The sequence below is a fragment of the Leucoraja erinacea genome, unplaced genomic scaffold, assembly GCF_028641065.1.
Source record: "Leucoraja erinacea ecotype New England unplaced genomic scaffold, Leri_hhj_1 Leri_677S, whole genome shotgun sequence".
Lineage (NCBI taxonomy): Eukaryota > Metazoa > Chordata > Chondrichthyes > Rajiformes > Rajidae > Leucoraja > Leucoraja erinaceus.
The window spans coordinates 238-20,448 of NW_026576594.1; the positions used below are offsets into that span (position 1 = coordinate 238).

General features: G+C 44.6%; 1 pseudogene; it reads right to left on the minus strand.

The window, feature by feature from the left end:
- Positions 1 to 660: 660 nt before the first annotated feature.
- The window catches only part of LOC129694453 (NACHT, LRR and PYD domains-containing protein 3-like), a 51,001-nt pseudogene continuing 31,450 nt past the window's right edge, over positions 661 to 20,211 (minus strand).

Here is a 20,211-nt window from a genome sequence, read left to right on the forward strand (position 1 = left end):
TGCCTCATCTGTAGTAGAAGAGGGGAACCCCGTTCCTTGAAGAATGAGGACATCTCCGATGCCCTGGTCTGGAATTCAGAGTCATTTTTAATCTTCTCTGCCAAATGGATACAGTTGTCACCATTAAGGCACAGCTACCATGCTGATGATAGTCACATCCGGGATCCTGCAGGTCTTGCTACAATTCCCCCACCCCCCACTGGAGGGCAGCACTGGCTATCCGACATCAGCAGCAGTGCCGTGTAACCGGGTCACGTGACAGCAGGCAGGGCCGCGTCTGACGTCACAGCCCGGCTGGTCCGGGAAGCGCCGGGGAGGGCGGCCGTTTAAAGGGGAGGGTCGCCGTTTAAAGGGGAGGGCAGGGAATCGGCCAACAATATTCCGGTCCCTAGGGCGGTGACGTTTACACCAGAGATGTTCACACATCCACACTCAGTCTGGGTCTGGGTTCTTGCAGCGACCTCAGTTCCTTCTTGGAGGGGAATCAGTTCCGGTCGGACTGAACTGATTCCCCTCCAGCCTGAAACAAGTCAAGGAACAAAGAGGAAATACACAGATGAAACAACAGTGTCAATAACAGGGATGGGGGTAATATTTCAACAACACTTACAGAACAAATTCACAGGAGAAAGATATCTCCTGATATTTTATCACATTAAACATTAACACAAACACTCACTTGATCTGCTCCAGATTCGGGTGATTCAGGATGAGGCAGCGGAGAGTGGGGACACATCTGTCTGTGAGGGAGTTGAGTGCCAGTTTCAGCTCCGTCAGTGAGTGGTTAGTATGGAGAGCGGAGACGAGATCCTCGGCTCCAGAATCTGTGAGACCGACACGTTGCAGCCTGGAGATGAAGGAGAGTGAGGGTGAGGGACACAGAGAGACAGGAGACGGTGCAAATCCCCAGTGTTTATCAGTGACACAATTACTGATAACATTAATGTTCAGTGTCAGACAACCAGTGACTGTAAACACAATCACTCACAGTCTGGGACTTACCACAGTGTCTGTATTTTACAGTCCGGATTCCTCAGAGCCGCAGACACCAGTTTCACTCCGAAATCTCCCAGGTCGTTGTCTCCCAGTCTAAACATAGACAGAGTATGAAACAAACTGATGCCAACCCCAGGGCTGAGATAACTTCTCACAAACGGATATTTCTGGAAACACCTCAGCACATCTATATTACTAAAAGTCTGATCATGACCGCTTTTGGCGCGATTTCCAAGAGAACGCCGTGACCTAAGGCCGTCATTTTTGGCCACCTCGCTCAGAGCCTCCCTCCGCCTTCCGGGACCAGAGGATTTTTCCCATCGATGAAAAATGAGAGACATTCATGTTTTTACAAAATTCCCCATTCTCCCTGCTGGCGGCACGGGGAGGGATTATAAAACCCAGAAATGTCGTGCCTCACTCAGTCTCTGCCAGACCCAGGAAGCGAGAGGATCACGGCTCTCTGAGATGTGAATAACACTGAACGCACGTCTACTCCACGGTGAGTCCCCTCGATGCGGCTGTAAAGTGGCTGCTGCACAATTGTTTGCCTCGCCTATTTTTATTAAAGTTTGTGTTCACAAAATGAATTTTGGTTGTCAGGTGGCTGCTTGCTGCCCAATTGTTTGCCTCGCCTTTTGTTACAAGAAAGTGTGTGTTCACAAAACGAATTTTGTTGACAGGTGGCTGCTTGCTGCCCAATTGATTGCCTCACCTTTTTTTTAAAGTTTGTGTTCACACAATGAATTTTGGTTGTCAGGTGGCTGCTTACTTCCCAATAGTTTGGTTGGCTTTTAAAATCGTTGCAACAGTTGGCTGCCAGCCCAAGAATCCATTCGGCCCACAATGTCTATACTAGCCCTCTAGAAACCAGTACCTTCGGCCCGCAACAACCAACACTAGCGCAACAGAAAGCCCCCCTTCCCCCCACTGGCGAGCAATATTGGAATTGGTGGAGAGGTGGAATATTGCGTTGGTGACCAGCCCTCCCGTGTGATGCTGGGACCCAACGGGTCCCACTTAGTCTAGTTATTGAATAAATCTCTGTGGTTGTGGTGTTTGGTGACTTTCACCGTATATTCACATGACCATATTCATATATAACCGGGAAATGTTCCCCGTGCAGAGAACGGCAGCAGGCAACACGCAACCCGGGGAAAGTGGTCGATCACCGGTGACCCGGAGGGGGAAGGTGGGTAAAATAGGAGGGGTGCGCCCCGTGCACAGTGATGGCCGCTCGGCCCCATAGAAGAGGTGCTGGACGGAATAACAATATAGTGAAACAATTTTACAGTTCAGTGTTAGCGTCAAACGGACAGTTACCTCAAGTTCTGACACTTGTGCAGAGCCGGTCCCAGCCGCTGGAGATCTTCACACTGAATGCGGCATCTCCACAGATCGACGTGTTTGATTGTATCACAGAGCCCGATGACATGAGACAGGACCGCACAGTCAATCGGGGTCAGTCCCAGTCCACTGAATGAAAGTGTCTCCACACATCCCAGTGTCTGCTGAGCCAGTGCAGGATCCTGAGACTCAAACAGGTAGTGTAGCGTGTTCAGGAAGCTCCGTTTACCAGCTTCACTCTCTGTGTTTCCAGCCCGGCGTTTAACCTCCTCCTTCACCCAGTCAATCACTCGGCAGATTGTTTGATGAGGGAATTTACCCAGAAACTCCTCCAGGATCCAAACTGTCCGTGGGGAGGAGAGACCAGCGACAAAACGGAGAAATACTTCATATCGCCCGTCTGTCGTGCCATGGGCTTCAATGAGGAGTTTCAGAATATCTCCGGGATCTGGAGACATGAATTGTGCAAGTGCTGCTACAAACTCTTGGATGGTGAGGTGTGGGAAGGTGTACACCACGCTCCGGGCTGAACCCTCTCTCTCCAAAAGTTCCATCAGGAACCCGGACAGGAACTGGGAAGGCTGCAGATTGTATGTGGTTAAATCTTCATCTGTGAACACAATGTTCTTCTCAGCCACTCCAGCGAAGGCCATCTGACCAAGTCTCAGTAACACCTCACGGGGGTTCTCAATCTCACGGCTGTGGTTTTTCAGGATGTTGTAAATAAAATAGGAATATAGTTGTGTGATGGTCTTGGGAACTCGCTGCGGGTCCCGGTGTGTTTGTGTGAAGAAGGGGCCCAGTGTCAGGCCCAGGATCCAACAGTAGGAGGGGTTGTAGCTCATGGTGTACAGGATCTCATTCTCCTTCACATGTTTGAAAACAGCTGCTGCCACCGACTGATCTTCAAAATATCTGGTGAAATATTCCTTCCGCTCCTCACCATCAAATCCCAGGATTTCTGCCCAGACACTGATCTCTGCCTTTTCCAGTAAATGTAACGCAGTGGGGCGGGTGGTCACTAGCACTGAGCACCCTGGGAGCAGCTTGTGCTGGATTAAACTGTACACAATGTCAGACACTTCACACCAACACTCGGGATCTGGGCACTGGTGCTTAGGTTCTGTGTCTCTCCGACTGTCACCAAAATCGATTCTGCCCTTGAATTCATCCAAACCATCGAATATAAACAGCAATCCCTTTGGGTTCTTCCAGACCTCTCCCAGGATTTTCCCAAAGTAAGGATATTGCTCCAGAATCAGTTCCCTCAGGTTTACTCTGTCCTTAATCGTGTTTAAATCCCGGAATTTGAAACTGAAGACAAACTGGAATTGTGGGAATATTTTTCCCGTGGCCCAGTCATGAACAATTTTTTGCACCATTGTTGTTTTTCCGATCCCCAGGGACTCCGGCCACGGCAGACGAACTCCCAGATTTGGATTTGCTCTGGAATAACTGATCAGTTCGGATTTTTTCAAACTCTCCCCCGAGATGTTCCTCTCTCCACTCTTCATGGTCTATGCCTCTTGCCAACAGCTCATGTTCCACCAGTGTCCGATCTCGAACAGTGGAGATGATTGTGAGCTCAGCGTTTCGATCAAGCAGCTGGAAAACCTTAACCTTCTCCTTCATCAGGATGGTGTTCACGCTCAGTGTTTCAGTCTGAGCCTTCTGTGTCTCCATGTGCTTCTGCTGAACATCTTTTATTAGGTGAGATAAACAAGAGGTCCTGAAATTAGATTCATCTTGCAAAGAAAAACACATTCACGGATTCTAATATTACGGCCATTAGTTGACTGTTATTGATTATATGTTATCTGATTGTTATTGTTACATATTGGTCAACTAAGCAGAACAAAATTGGAAAAATGATATACTTGGACATGGATTGGAAAGGTTTAGAAGAATATTGGGTAATCGCGGCTGGTTGGGAGAGAGAGCTTAAATGGGGCATTTAGGTCGGGTTGGACAAATTAGATAGAAGATCCTGTTTCCGTGCTGTGTGATAGTATAAATCTATCGCTACAACTCTAAATTCAAGAGCATGCAAAGCGGGAATGAAAGAGTTTCCTGGAAAGCAGGTGGTGCGAGTTATTCCTGCATGCCGTCATTCATTAGATAGTGTACTTCCAATGTTTAACACTATCAATGACCTGTCTATCCATAATCACAGAGGACTGGAGAATACCCAGGGTTGTTCCTTTGTTTAAGGAATGAAGTAGAGATAAACCAGGAAATGATAGGCTGGTGAATAACATGTGGTTGGGAAGCCAGTGGAGAGGGTTCGTTGGAATATGATTTGCTCGCATATGGAACAGAATATGACTATTAGGGGAAAGTCAGCGTGACTTTGTACACGATAGGTCATGTCATATGAACAACTGTGTTTTTGAGGAGGTAATGTTTGATGATCGATGATACGGGCAGTGGATGTTATTTACATGGACTTTTGACAAGCATTTAATATACCCCATCATTGTAGGCTGATCTAGAAGACTAAGATTCATTAGATTCACGGTGAATTGTTCGGTTGTATTCAGAACTGTTTTACTGATGCAGGACAGATGGATGTGTTGGAAGGGAGTTATTCTGGCTGGATGTCTGTGACTGGTGGAGTCAGCAGTGATCTGTGCTCGGAACTTTGTTGTTTATGATATATGAAAATGACTTGGCCGTAAATATAGATAGGCTGCTTTGTAAATTTCCAGACACAACCAAAATTGATGGAGTTGCGGAACATGTTATAGGAAATGTGTTATCAAGCAGGAAAGGGTATGGAGAACAATTACGAGGATGTTGCCGGGACTTTAGCGTCTAAGCTATAGGGAGAGTTTGAGTAGGCCAAGACTATTCCTTGAGCGCAGGAGGAGGAGTGATCTTATAGATGTGTATACAACCAAGAGAGGAATAGATCAGGGTGCTGACATGGATAGAAAATTTGTTGGTAGAGAGGAAACAAAGTGTAGGGATTAACGGGCCCCTTGACTTGTGGGGTACCGCAAGGCTCGGTGTTGGGACCGCAGCTGTTTACAATATACATAATGATTTAGATAAAAGGAATTTCAAGTAACATTAGCACATTTGCAGATGACACAAAGCTGGGTGGCAGTGTGAACTGTGAGGAGGATACTATGAGAATGTACAGGTTGGGTGAGTGGGCAGATGCATGGCAGATATAGTTTAATGTGGATAAATGTGAGGTTATCCACTTTGGTAGCAAAACAGGAAGGCGGATTGTTATCTAAATGGTGTCAAGTTGGGAAAAGGGGAAGTCCAACGGGATCTGGGGGTCTTTATTCACCAGTCAATGAAAGTAACCATACAGGTACAGCAGGCAGTGAAGAAAGCGAATGGCATGTTAGCCTTTATAATAAGAGGAGTTGAGTATAGGAGCAAAGAGATCCTTCCATTGGTGTATAGGGTCCTAGTGAGACCACACCTAGAGTATTGTGTGCAGGTTTGGTCTCCAAATTTGAGGAAGGACATTCTTGCCATTGAGGGAGTGCAGCGTAGGTTCACAAGGTTAATTCCTGGGATGACAGGACTGTTGTATGCTGAGAGAATGGATTGGCTGGGCTTGTATACTCTGGAATTTAGAAGGATGAGAGGTGATCTTATTGAAACATATAAGATTATTCAGGGTTCGGATACGCAAGAGCCAGGAAACATGTTCCCGATGTTGAGGGAGTCCAGAACCAGGTGCCACATTAATCTTATAAGAATAAGGGGTAAGCCATTTAGAACGGAGATGAGGAAGCATTTTTTCACACAGTTGTGAATGTGGAATTGTTTGCCTCAGAGGGTGATGCAGGCCAGTTCTCTGGATGCTTTCAAGAGATAGCGGAGTCAGGGGGTATGGGGGGGAAGGCAGGAACGGGATACTGATTGTGGATGATCAGCCATGATTATAGTGAATTGCGGTGTTGGCTCGAAAGGCCAAATGTCCTACTCCTGCACCTATTGTTCTGAGCAGTGTTGATATACTGATCCTTGTGGTGCAAATCCATAACCCCTGAAAGTGCTGACAAAGTTGATAGTGGTGAAGAAAGAATATGGCATACATTTGCCCACGGGACATTCAGTATGAGAATCACAAATTCACATCAGATTTACAGAAAACTAGGATAGTACTGGAGGAATTCATCAGGTCAGGCAGCATCCCTGGAGAATAAGGATATGAGATGGGTACAAGAGCAGAGGGGCAGGGGGGTGTAAAATGAAGGTAGAAGCAATAGGTAGCAAGGTGAAAAGTAAAAGTGGCAGGCAGACAAAACCAGGGCAAAAATCAAAAAGGGCCACTTTTCAACATAATTGTATAAGGGGTAAGAGCGTTGTAAAAACAAGCCTGAAGGCTTTGTGTCTCAATGCAAGGAGTATTCGTAACAAGGTGGATGAGTTGAACGTGCAGATAGCCATTAATGATTATGATATAGTTGGGATCACGGAGACATGGCTCCAGGGTGACCAAGGCTGGGAGCTGAACATCCAGGGATATTCAATATTCAGGAGGGATAGAGAGAAAGGAAAAGGAGGTGGGGTAGCGTTACTGATTAGAGAGGAGATTCCCGCAATGGAAAGGAAGGACATTAGTTTGGAGGATGTGGAATCGGTATGGGTAGAGCTGCGAAACAATAAGGGACAGAAAACGCTGGTGGGTGTTGTGTACAGGCCACCTAACAGTAGTAGTGAAGTTGGAGATGGTATCAAACAGGAAATTAGAAATGCTTGCGACAAAGGCAAAGGAGTTATAATGGGTGACTTCAATCTACATATAGATTGGGTGAATCAAACTGGCAGGGGTGCTGAGGAAGAGGATTTCTTGGAATGTATGCGGGATAGTTATCTAAATCAACATGTAGAGGAGCCAACGAGAGAGCTGGCTATTTTAGACTGGGTATTGAGTAATGAGGAAGGGTTAGTTAGTAGTCTTGTTGTGCGTGGCCCCTTGGGCAAGAGTGACCATAATATGGTTGAGTTCTTCATTAGGATGGAGAGTGACATTGTTAATTCAGAAACAATGGTTTTGAACTTAAAGAAAGGTAACTTTGAGGGTATGAGACGTGAATTGGCCAAGATTGACTGGCAATTAATTCTAAAAGGGTTGACGGTGGATATGCAATGGAAGGCATTTAAAGACTGCATGGACGAACTACAAAAATTGTTCATCCCAGTTTGGCAAAAGAATAAATCAGGGAAGATAGTGCATCCATGGATAACAAGGGAAATCAGGGATAGTATCAAAGCAAAGGATGATGCGTACAAACTAGCCAGAAAAAGCAGCATACCGGAGGACTGGGAGAAATTCAGAGACCAGCAGAGGAGGACGAAGGGCTTAATTAGGAAAGGAAAAATGGATTATGAAAGAAAACTGGCAGGGAACATAAAAACTGACTGCAAAAGTTTTTATAGATATGTGAAAAGAAAGAGATTAGTTAAAACAAATGTAGGCCCCTTGCAGTCAGAAACAGGTGAGTTGATCATGGGGAACCAGGATATGGCGGACCAATTGAATAACTACTTTGGTTCCGTCTTCACTAAGGAAGACATAAATGATCTGCCGGAAATAGCAGGGGCCCGCGGGTCAAAGGAGGTGGAGGAATTGAGTGAAATCCAGGTTAGTCGGGAAGTGGTGTTGGGTAAATTGAATGGATTAAAGGCCGATAAATCCCCAGGGCCAGATAGGCTGCATCCCAGAGTACTTAAGGAAGTAGCTCCAGAAATAGTGGATGCATTAGTAATAATCTTTCAAAACTCTTTAGATTCTGGAGTAGTTCCAGAGGATTGGCGGGTAGCAAACGTAACCCCACTTTTTAAGAAGGAAGGGAGAGAGAAAACGGGGAATTACAGACCAGTTAGCCTAACATCGGTAGTGGGGAAACTGCTAGAGTCAGTTATTAAAGATGGGATAGCAGCACATTTGGAAAGTGGTGAAATCATTGGACAAAGTCAGCATGGATTTACGAAAGGTAAATCATGTCTGACGAATCTTATAGAATTTTTCGAGGATGTGACTAGTAGCGTGGATAGGGGAGAACCAGTGGATATGGTGTATCTGGACTTCCAGAAGGCTTTCGACAAGGTCCCACATAAGAGATTAGTATACAAACTTAAAGCACATGGCATTGGGGGTTCAGTATTGATGTGGATAGAGAACTGGCTGGCAAACAGGAAGCAAAGAGTAGGAGTAAACGGGTTCTTTTCACAATGGCAGGCAGTGACTAGTGGGGTACCGCAAGGCTCAGTACTGGGACCCCAGCTATTTACAATATATATTAATGATCTGGATGAGGGAATTGAAGGCAATATCTCCAAGTTTGCGGATGACACTAAGCTGGGGGGCAGTGTTAGGTGTGAGGAGGATGCTAGGAGACTGCAAGGTGACTTGGATAGGCTGGGTGAGTGGGCAAATGTTTGGCAGATGCAGTTTAATGTGGATAAATGTGAGGTTATCCATTTTGGTGGCAAAAACGGGAAAGCAGATTATTATCTAAACGGTGGCCGATTGGGAAAGGGGGAGATGCAGCGAGACCTGGGTGTCATGGTACACCAGTCATTGAAGGTAGGCATGCAGGTGCAGCAGGCAGTAAAGAAAGCAAATGGTATGATGGCTTTCATAGCAAGAGGATTTGAGTATAGGAGCAGGGAGGTTCTACTGCAGTTGTACAGGGTCTTGGTGAGACCACACCTGGAGTATTGCGTGCAGTTTTGGTCTCCAAATCTGAGGAAGGGCATTATTGCCATAGAGGGAGTGCAGAGAAGGTTCACCAGACTGATTCCTGGGATGTCAGGACTGTCTTATGAAGAAAGACTGGATAGACTTGGTTTATATTCTCTAGAATTTAGGAGATTGAGAGGGGATCTTATAGAAACTTACAAAATTCTTAAGGGGTTGGACAGGCTAGATGCAGGAAGATTGTTCCCGATGTTAGGGAAGTCCAGGACAAGGGGTCACAGCTTAAGGATAAGGGGGAAATCCTTTAAAACCGAGATGAGAAGAACTTTTTTCACACAGAGAGTGGTGAATCTCTGGAACTCTCTGCCACAGAGGGTAGTTGAGGCCAGTTCATTGGCTATATTTAAGAGGGAGTTAGATGTGGCCCTTGTGGCCAAGGGGATCAGGGGGTATGGAGAGAAGGCAGGTACGGGATACTGAGTTGGATGATCAGCCATGATCATATTAAATGGCGGTGCAGGCTCGAAGGGCCGAATGGCCTACTCCTGCACCTAATTTCTATGTTTCTATGAGATATGTCATGTCAGGAAACCTCTTCAGGCTGTTTAAAGTGAGGGTGGTTGGAGAAAGCTGGGAGACCTGGAAGACCAGATGACTCACAGTGTCAGAGACCCAGGTTTGATCCTGACCTCGGGTGCTGTTTCTGTGGAGTTTGCAGCTTCTCCCTGTAACCGTGAGGGTTTTTCCCCCCAGAGTCCTTCACTTTCCTCTCACACCGCAAAGACGTAGGTTAATTGGACCTCTTCAAATTGTCCCTAGGCTGCAAGTTGATATAAATATGGGATACAATAGGAATAGCGTGAAAGGGTGATCGATGGATGGCGTGTACACAGTGGACAGAATGTCATGTTTCCATGCTGTATCTCTGAACTAAACTGAACAAAACATGCAATTGAATACCTTTCAGATGAGCAGGTAGTTCCCAGGAAGCCTTCCTGGCTTTGAACGATTCAATCAGATCAGAACCTGTTGGAATCAGTTCGTGAAATGAGTCCCAGTTGCATTTTGACGAAAAGGTCAAATTCTATATAGAAAAATGTCCTGTACCTTCTTCCCGCATTGCTTTCAGCAACTCCTCCAGTTTGGGGAGCAGGTGGTCCATTTTCACGAAACATTTCCATATCAGTTTACGGACCTGCGGCTCTTTTTCAGTCACCAGGTTGACGAGAAGTCTGGAACCGGCCACACGGCTTCCTCTCTTCGTGCGTTTGATGACTTGCTGTGAAGAGCGTAGAGACAAGGAGTTATATACAGCAATGTTACAAAATTTTGAGATTTAAAAAATCAAGCCTGCAATTTATCCCATCAGATAAAGCATAAAAAGAAGTTTAATTTGACACCTAATTCACTTTCATATCTCAAGTACTTAAAATGTTATGGCCATTTTCATACTCGGAAATTAGCATCTTGTTCCCTATTGAATTTCTATGGACATAACAAAAAAGCTGTGATCGTGGACAGTCAAAAGCCCATAACCTTCTTAGAAATTAAGAGAACTGAATGAAATTTTCAGTTATCATAGATTGAAGCATTCTGAAACAAATATAAAATAATCTTACTTGGATGACCTGAAATTAAAGCATATAATTAGTTAGTTACCCAATTGGAGCTAATTTCAAACTTCAATTACTAGATCTAAACATCTATCCATTTCTTAATAAATGATTAACATTTTTAAATAGCCTAAGTGTCCAAATAATATTCACAAATAATTCACAATAAAACATGATTTTTAAATCTCATTTACATTAATTTATAGGCCAAATGGAAGGAATTTAGTGTTCAATTGCTGTAAATTAAAGTCCATTTAAATCAGCTTTCTAGTGGGATCCTGTGAACGCGCTGGTTTAGAACGTTCACATTGCGCTAGATTTGTACCCTCAAATGCCCAGAAAAATACTGCGGGATATAATGGGCCCAAAATTAGCTACTCGCAACATTAAACTTTGTATAAAGGGATCTTAAGAAGCCCTTTTTAATGTAAAAATAAACAGCCTACCTCCTGTTGTCTGCTGTATGAGACCCTGCCGGTTGCCGGGGGTCGGGGGTTTAGAGGTTAATTTTTAAACTACTATAACACTTAGCCAAAGCTCGTAAAACTAATAATAGCTAAAGCGACGGAATATTCCAGCGATTTTTTGTTAATAATTAACTAGGCTGAACATCCTCGATTTGAACAACCTAGGGAAAATCACGTTTTAAACCCGCCCCCCTCTAAACGGCGCCAAAATCGCACACACGGGCTGGGGCAGATTTTCAGCGACGCTTCAGGTACGCTTTGCAACATACCTATTATATAGCTGTACTGAATCCTTGGCTAACCTTGTCGATGGATTTACTGGAGTCACAGTGCCTTGGTAGAGTGATACAGCAGTGTACCACAGGTAGACAGGCCATTCAGCCCATATTGTCCATGCCAACCAAGTGGCAATTTTAAGCTAGGGATATTTGCCTGCATTTGGCCTACAGCCCCATAAGCCCCTCCTATCCACTCATCTGGCTGAATGTACTTTGGAATCCCTAATGTTATCCGCTTTTCCAGCTTCCTCTGGCATTGTGTTTCAGATATGGACTGCTCTTCAGGTAAACCTGTTGTCCCCAGATGCTAAATGTCTCCCATCTCCCCACAAACCTGCACTCTCCAGTTTGTGGACCCTTTATCCTGGAAAACAAGACTGTGTTCCCTTTATCCTAGCATCTCTTTATCTTGCACACCTCAGTAAAGTCACCCCTCATTCGCTTGCACACCAAAGAAAAAAATATCCCAGCCTACCTAACCTCTCCATATAACTCAAGAAGTAGGCCTGGGCATCCTGGTTAATCAAGCCTGTATCATTTCCAACTGAACAACAAGTTTGGAGTATAAGGAATGTAAAAAGAATCTTAAGAAAGAAATTAGAAAAGCTAATAGAAGATATGAGGTTGCTTTGGCAAGTAAGGTGAAAGTAAATCCAAAGGGTTTCTACAGCTATATTAATAGCAAAAGGATAACGAGGGATAAAATTGGTCCATTGGAGAGACAGAGTGGACAGTTATCTGCAGAGCCCAAAAGAGATGGGGGAGATATTGAATTATGTGAGGTAAGGGAAATTAGTAGAGTAGCTATGGATACTATGAGGTGACTATTTTCCCTTCACCCATATGCCCAAGCCCCCTATCCCCCCTCCTTTCCTATGTTCCTTTCCACCCATAAACCTTTCTCCGCCTTTACATTTCACTCCTCTTTCAAATCTGCTCTAGTTATCTACATTCATTTTTCTTCTTCACTTTTTAGTCATAGAATGATGCAGTGTGGAAACAGGCCCTTCAGCCCAACTTGACCACACCGACCGACAATGCCCCATCTAAACTAGTCCCACTCACACATGTTGTTCCATTGTTTAAAAAGGGTTCTAAGAGTAAACCTAGCAATTATAGACCTGTTAGTTTGACTTCAGTGGTGGGCAAATTAATGGAAAAGATACTTATATATATTATCTCTAAGTATCTGGATAAACAGGGTCTGATTAGGAACAGTCAACATGGATTTGTGCCTGGAAGGTCATGTTTGACTAATCTTCTTGAATTTTATGAAGAGGTTACTAGGGAAATTGACGAGGGTAAAGCAGTGGATGTTGTCTATATGGACTTTAGTAAGGCCTTTGACAAGGTTCCTCATGGAAGGTTGGTTAAGAAGGTTCAACTGTTGGGTATAAATGCAGGAATAGCAAGATGGATTCAACAGTGGCTGAATGGGAGAAGCCAGAGGGTAATGGTGTATGGCTGTATGTCGGGTTGGAGGCAGGTGACTAGTGGGGTGCCTCAGGGATCTGTGTTGGGTCCTTTGTTGTTTGGATTTGTAAGTATGTAGATGATACCAAGATAGGGGGTGTTGTGGATAATGAAGAGGATTTCCAAAGTCTACAGAGTGATTTAGGCCATTTGGAAAAATGGGCTGAAAGATGGCAGATGGAGTTTAATGCTGATAAATGTGAGGTGCTACACCTTGGCAGGACAAATCAAAATAGGACGTACATGGTAAATGGTAGGGAATTGAAGAATACAGTTGAACAGAGGGATCTGGGTATAACCGTGCATAGTTCCTTGAAGGTGGAATCTCATATAGATAGGGTGGTAAAGAAAGCTTTTGGTATGCTAGCCTTTATAAATCAGAGCATTGAGTATAGAAGCTGGGATGTAATGTTAAAATTGTACAAGGCATTGGTGAGACCAAATCTGGAGTATGGTGTACAATTTTGGTCGCCCAATTATAGGAAGGATGTCAACAAAATAGAGAGAGTACAGAGGAGATTTACTAGAATGTTGCCTGGGTTTCAACAACTAAGTTACAGAGATAGGTTGAATAAGTTAGGTCTTTATTCTCTGGAGCGCAGAAGGTTAAGGGGGGACTTGATAGAGGTCTTTAAAATGATGAGAGGGATAGACAGAGTTGATGTGGACAAGCTTTTCCCTTTGAGAATAGGGAAGATTCAAACAAGAGGAGATGACTTCAGAATTAAGGGACAGAAGTTTAGGGGTAATATGAGGGGGAACTTCTTTACTCAGAGAGTGGTGGCGGTGTGGAATGAGCTTCCAGTGGAAGTGGTGGAGGCAGGTTCATTGGTATCATTTAAAAATAAATTGGATAGGCATATGGATGAGAAGGGAATGGAGGGTTATGGTATGAGTGCAGGCAGGTGGGACTAAGGGGAAAAAAAGTTGTTCGGCACGGACTTGTAGGGCCGAGATGGCCTGTTTCCGTGCTGTAATTGTTATATGGTTATTATATGGTTATTAATAAGGAAGATATTGTGAAGGAGCGGGACAGAGTCACATCAAATATGAAAGCAAGGAATTGCTCAGGGATGGACTTCCCGGACATATGGAGCAGTGAATGCAGTGGCCGGCTGGGTCTTCGTAACTGAGAGCATTACAGTCTCACAACAGTATTGGGAATTAGAGATTGTCGACAAGCTCCTGGAGTATCAATGGGATCAAATTCTTCTGTCTTACACTGTTCAAAATGACCTCTCAAGCCTCTGCGAAGCACAGTGCGGGCGTGTGATGAATGGAGAACAGGACGTTCTGCACCATCCGACTTCATCAATTAAAAGTGGGGGAAGGAACTGCAGATGCTGGTTCATGCCGAAGATAGACACAACATGCTGGAGCATCTCAGCGGGTCAGGCAGCATCTCTGGAGAAATGGCACAGGAACAGATGTTTCCCTCTCCCCTGACTTTCAATCTGAAGAAGGATCTCAACCCGAAACTTCACCTAATACATTCCTCCAGAGGTATCCTGCCTGACCCGCTAAGTTGCTCCAGCGTTTTGCGTCTTTCATCGATTAACACATGCGCATACCTCACTATTGCAATGTACTGTGAGAGAAAATGCATTCTCTTTAATCAACTAAAACAAAGCGCTAGAAGGTGGTCATGATGAAGCAGCGGTACAGTTGCTGCCTTACAGTGAATGCAGCGCCGGAGACCCGGGTCCGGTCTCATTACGGGTTCTGGCTGTATGGAGTTTGTACGTTCTCCCTGTGTCCTGCGTGTGTTTACTCCGAGATGTCAATGAACCTGGTATGCTACAATGCTAATATTCTACACTGTGAGTAACCCCCCCCCCCCCCCCCCCCCCCCCACTCTATGTATTGCACTTGCGTTTGTCAATTATATTTGTATACCAGACTAAGTGGGACCCATTGAGTCCCATGTTCACTTGGGAGGGCTGGTCCCCAAACGCCAAAATTCCACCTCTCCACCAATTCCAATGTTGAATGGACCCTTCGGCCCACAATATGTGTGCATGAAAACATTTGAGTATCGGCTGAAGTAACCCACTCATCCATTCATCTTCCTACCTTGTAATCTTGCTCACTGAAATATCTCTCGTATGCTAGAACGAAGACGACATTCTCCAATGCATCTTGAATCGCCTCTTCCAGCCTCTGGCGATAATGATTTGTCAAATCGAGCAGCTGCCAATCATCCCACCATTCCAGGAGCTCCGTCATCGAAGACATTGGAGGAGCTGTGATGAGTAAAAAATAATGGAATTATCAGGGGTTGTCTGTTTTCCTCCACCGGTAGCTGCACTTGGGAGTGTCTCCACCCCACTCTGCTAAAACGCAGACCACATGACGGAGATGAGGCGCTCCGATCAGCAGGTTGCTGTCAGGCCACGCGCCACTGTCTACCAGCGCATTGCACGGAGGGAGGGAGACCCGGCTGCGGTCCTCGGCTTGCCCTGACAATGGTCCCCAGACTGTTGCTGTAACTTATTCCCTGCGGCATCTAAACAATGCGCTAACTCACAACAATTGTCCCTCTCCCACTGTTCAGTCCCACGGGTGCATTCTCTTCTTGATTCTGGATGGACACAATGTAGACATCTTTTGACAGAATATACCGTTGCAACATTAAACTCGACTTATTCTTACATTTTAGCTTTAGAGTTAGCTTTCAGAGTTCACAGGCACAGTATGCAAACAGGCCCTTCGGCCCAGCGAGTCCATGCCAATCATCAATTGATCACCCGCTCACACTAGTTTTATGTTATCTAGCGTTTTGCATATTAGGGGCACATTTACAGAGGGCAATTGACGTTTATGCCAGCATGCCATAGGGATGTGGGAGGAAACACACGCTGTCGTAAGCAAAACATGCAAACTCCACACAAACAGTGGCCGTGGTTAGAATTTAACCAGAGTCACCGGCACCGTGAGGTTCTACCAGCTGCATTACTGTGATGGCACTTATTATTGTCACATGTTCTAAAAAAAAGTGAAAATATTTTGTTTGTATGCTATCTAATCAAATCAGGTAAACTATCTATATTACTAAAACTCTGTTCTTGACCGGTTTTGGCGATCCTGTGCTGCGATTTCCGAGAGAACGCCGCCACCTACCGCCGTCATTTTTGGCCACCTCGCTCAGAGCCCCCCTCCGCCGCATGTGTGCCGAGGATTTTTCCCGTCGATGAAATATGAGAGATATTAATGTTTTTACAACATTCCCCATTCTCTCTGCTGCTGGCAGAGAGAGGGACTATAAAACCCGGAGGTGTCCTGCTTCAATCACTTTCTTCCGGTCCACGAAGTGAAAGGGTCATGTCTCTCTGAGCGGCAGCTCTACTACAATGTGAGTCGCCTCCATATGCTTTTTCAGCCAATTGATATGTATGTTGTTCACCATGGTCTGAAGTTTTTTGGCATTTTGTTGGAAAGAGTTTGCAAATTTGTCTATCTATATTGTCTTTGAAATGTGTATTGAACATGAAATGCATTTGTAAATTTGTCTATATTGTCTTTGAAATGTGTATTGAACATGAAATGCATTTGTAAATTTGTCTATCTATATTGTCTTTGAAATGTGTATTGAACATGAAATGCATTTGTAAATGTGTCTATCTATATTGTCTTTGAAATGTGTATTGAAAATAAAAAGCATTTGTTATTGTTATAAAGCGTTTGCAAATTTGTTTCTCTTGGGTTTTAAAATGGTTGCAAACGTTTTCAACATTGCAAACTAAAGGATGATGTCTGTATTGTCTTTGAAATGTTCATGTAAATGGAAATGGATGTGTTGCAACGTTTTCAGGCGGATAAAGCACGAATAAAGCTTTTTATTTGGACCAGAACTGTGTTTAAATTTAAAATTGGCACTCATTTTGTGATTTTGGTGGTCGCGATGACGTCATTTCCGGTCGGAGGCAAGATGGCGCTGCCCACAGAGTGCATGAGGTGTTGAAAAATTCTGCAGAACTGGTAAGTGTTGTTTGTTGCAGCCACAGCGTCATTGTGTTTCAGCAAAAGCTGCAATTGTGTTTCAGCAAAAGCTGCAATTGTGTTTCAGCAACAGCTGCAATTGTGTTTCAGCAAAAGCTGCATTGTGTTACAGCAAAAGCTGCGTGTCTGTGTGTGTGTGTGTGTGTTTGTTGCAGCATTATGTTTCAGCAAAAGCTGTGTGTGTGTGTGTTTGTTGCAGCATTGTGTTTCAGCAAAAGCTGTGTGTGTGTGTTTGTTGCAGCATTGTGTTTCAGCAGGATTTGAAGATTCAAATATTCGGCTGCTTTCTCTACGGTAAGTGTGTGTTTGTTGGACGTTATTTAAAAGCAGCATTTTGTTTCAGCAAAAGTCTACAGCAGGATTTGAATATTCGTTTTACAAACTGTATTTTAGTGTTTGCGTGTGAATATGTGTATGTGTGTGTGTATATATATATGTGTGTGTGTGTGAATATGTGTGTGTGTGTGTGCGTGGATATATGTGTGTGTGGATATATGTGTGCGTGAATATATATGAATGTGTGTGTGTCTATGTGTGTGTGTGTGTGTGAATATATATATGTGTGTGTGTGAATATATATGTGTGTGTATGAATATATGTGTGTGAGTGCATGTGAATATATATGTGTGTGTGAAATAATATGGTATTTCGTAGTTCAGAGCTTATTTGTTATGTTTAATAGTGTGATGGCTGTCAGGAAGAAGCTGTTCCTCAATGTAGATGTTACCGTTTTCAGTTTACAAAAGTCGGACGTGACTCCAGAAGTCGGGCATCAGTCAGTCCACAAGCCGTGAGAGTCAGTCAGTCTAAAGGGCATGAGTCAATCCCAAGGCAATGAGTGAGTCCACAGGTCATGAGTAAATCGCTCACTGCCCCTTCTCCTCCACTGACATCACTGAATGTGTGGGTGGGAGGGGAATGGCAAGGGGCAGAGTGGGGGGTAGGTGGGGTGACTGAGTGAACTGCCAGCGTACCAGGCATGAGTGACTGCACTGCCAGCCCACGAGCCGTGAGTTAGTGAACTGCCAGCCCACCAGCTGTAAGTGACTGAACTGCCAGCCCAATAATCCATTCAGTCCACCCTCTTCCCCCTTCTCTCTTACAGTCTGTCATGAAAATGAAATGAAATGAAATGAAATGATGAAATGAAATGAAATGAAATGATTCAATTTATTGTCATTGTCAGTGTACAGTACAGAGACAACGAAATGCATTTTTAGCATCTCCCTTGAAAGGGAGACACAGGGCGTCGCGGTGTCACCTGTTTTGGGCAGAATTTCTGGCAGTTTCTCAGCCGCTAGCCTGCCAGGTCCTAGTGATTGTACTGCCGGGCCTCAGTAACTGCTCTGTCAGCCCTCAGTGACTGTGCTGCCCGCCCAAAAATCCATTTGGCCCACAAACTCCATACTAGCCCTCTGAAAACCAGTACCTTCGGCCCACAACACTCATACTAGCCTAACAGAAAGCCCCCCCCCCACTGGCCAGCAATATTGGAATTGGTGGAGAGGTGGAATATTGTGTAGGGTGTCCAGCCCTCCCGTGTGATGCTGGGACCCAACGGGTCCCACTTAGTCTAGTATATTACTAAAAGTCTGATCTTGACCACTTTTGGCTCACTGTGCTGTGATTTCCGAGAGAACGCCGCCACCTACGGCCACCTCGCTCAGAGCCCCCTCCGCCTTCCTGGACCATCGATGAAAAATCAGAGAGATATTAATGTTTTTTTTTAATTTGCCATTCTTTCTGCTGCCCCTGCTGGTGGGAGGGACTATAAAACCAGGAAGTGGTGTGCCTCACTCAGTCTCTGCAAGATGGAGGAAGCCAGAGGGTCACGTCTCTCTGAGCTCTGAATAACACTGAACACATGTCTACTCAACTGTGAGTGCCCTTAATGTGGTTGCAAAATGAAAATATGGTTGGTTTGAAGTAAAAATGCACTGCAAATGGTTGTTTGGGTTGATGTAAAAATGCACTGCAAATGGTTGTTTGGGTTGAAGTAAAAATGCACTGCAAATGGTTGTTTGGGTTGAAGTAAAAATGCACTGCAAATGGTTGTTTGGGTTGAAGTAAAAATGCACTGCAAATGGTTGTTTGGGTTGAAGTAAAAATGCACTGCAAATGGTTGTTTGGGTTGAAGTGAAAAGGCACTGCAAATGTTTGTTTGGGTTGAAGTGAAAAGGCACTGCAAAGGGTTGTTTGGGCAGGTTTTGGGTTGAAGTGAAAAGGCACTGCAAAGGGTTGTTTGTCTAAACTTGACAACTTCCTGTTTGCACTATATTGATAAATAGGTAAAACGCTACCACTTACGGCTGATTTTTGCCCATCTTACTCAGTCCCCCCTCCGCTGATCAGGTGCAGAGGATCTTCCCATCAATAAGTGTTATTAGTGTTTAAAAAATGCTGAGAATCTCTCTCCTGTCAATCACGCCAGGAAGGCCACACCTTTTCTGGTGGAAGGGGAGGAATTATAAAACCCGGAAGTGTGGGTGTGGCTTAGTCTCTGCATGATGGGGGAGGGAGAGGTCACACCTCTGTCTGAGTTGTGAATAAACTGAACACACTGAATGTCTAATGAACTGTGAGTGTGGTGTTTTGTGTGGTATTATGGTGGTTTCACTTTGCTTGAAATGATATGAAACTGCCAGGTGTGGAGGTTGGAACATATACGATAGTGGTATTTAAGTTTTTTGATATGCAGATAATGGTGAAATATGGATTGTGTGAAGGCGGTGGAAATGAGTTTCATTTGGCATCGGTACCCATGGACATTGTGGACCGAAAAGACCTTTCCTGTGCTGTAGATTACTGTGCTCTATCTACCTTTTTTGATATACGTACAAAATGGCCACGTATTATTTTCCATTTGGCTTTGTTACTTCAAATACGTCTTGCATCCTGGAATCGTAATTATATAATGCAATTGTATTTAAATGGTCCATTGTGAGAGGTACGGACAGGGGTTTCTGTGGCAACAGACGGGATGCGAGGATGGTGTGCTGCCTTCCCGATGCCAGGGTCCAGGATGTCACGGACAGAGTGCAGAAAATCCTCAAGGGCGAATGTGAACATCCGGAAGTGGTAGTGCATGTCGGCACAAAGGATGTCGGAAAGAAGGGGATGAATATTCTGCAGCGTGACTTTAGAGAGCTCGGAAAAATGTTGAAAAGCAGGACCTCCAGGGTTGATATCTCCAGTTTGCTTCCAGTTCCCCGTGTTGGCGAGAGAGAGCAGGAACAGGGAGATACGGGACCTGAACGTGTGGCTGAGGAACTGGTGCACGGGGCAGGGATTTAGATTCTTAAATCACTGGGATCTGTTTTGGGGCAAGGGGGAACTGTACAAAAGGGACGGATTGCATCTTAATA